The 1015-nt window shown below is 40.4% G+C and overlaps 1 protein-coding gene across 2 annotated transcripts in view; it reads left to right on the plus strand.

Moving 5' to 3' along the window:
* The window catches only part of LOC106873775 (ropporin-1-like protein), a 36044-nt gene that overhangs the window by 12295 nt on the left and 22734 nt on the right, over nt 1-1015 (plus strand). The gene's annotated exons all lie outside the window — the stretch shown is intronic.

Genomic DNA, 1015 nt, shown 5'->3' on the forward strand with positions numbered 1-1015 from the left:
GGGGGGGGGGTGTTATGTGTAGCAGTGTCGTATGTATAATTTTTTCTAGGGATGGAAGTATATATAGCTGTGTTTGTTGGCTGTGAATTCTTAGCCCCTGGCCCCTTTTCTTTCCACCACCTTTTTCACTGCAGCCACTGACCGGTTGTGCTAATCCACCTCCAATAATAGAGAGCAGTTACTATATTCCCTTCCATATCAGCTGTCTGTAACGAGCCTAAAGTTATATAATCAGTTTGATACCTAACACTGCATTGTATTCTTTACGTGAAACCAATTGGTAAGACCAGCCATGATGGATATTTAATACTATACATTTCAGATAATATACTCACTCTATTGACAGATATACGAGTGCATCTTTTCCTTGACTTATGATCTCCTGAACGACTTGCACGTGTATATATAGCTACACACATGAGTAGTGACGCAACATTCCATATGCATATTACCAAAATAGCAACACTGTGCAGGCGAATAACTGGATATATCCTTAGATCATTCAGAACCAGAAATAAGGATACATTGCAACTCCTGTGGAGGACATTTATCCTCAATTATCTGGATTGCAACTCCTAACTGTGGTCACCACAGAGCATCAAATTGGTGGCAGAACTTGCGGCAATCCAGCACCACTACACAAAGAAGATTTAGTTGGTGAAAGAGATGAGCTACTGGGAGAGGCTGCAAGAACTGAAGCTCTATTCCCTGGAGAGAAGGCAGGAAAGGTATGCAGTGACGATCATATGGAAGGTCTAGCTCCCAGCTTTGGAATTAAAAGCTATACCAACCACTGAACTGGATGGCACTGCATACTGCCAAAGATACCATCCTCTTCATCTCAGATAAAGACCCAGTATTGCAAAAGCTTGGGTTTCAGAATCTCTGGAAGGCAGTGCTCCAGCATGGCTCCATCCTCTGGCTGAATCCAGTGAAAGAACAAAAGAACATGCATACATACATATATATATATACATATATATATATATATATATATATATATATATAAAGACTT

Source organism: Octopus bimaculoides, chromosome 5, assembly GCF_001194135.2.
Source record: "Octopus bimaculoides isolate UCB-OBI-ISO-001 chromosome 5, ASM119413v2, whole genome shotgun sequence".
Taxonomy (NCBI): domain Eukaryota; kingdom Metazoa; phylum Mollusca; class Cephalopoda; order Octopoda; family Octopodidae; genus Octopus; species Octopus bimaculoides.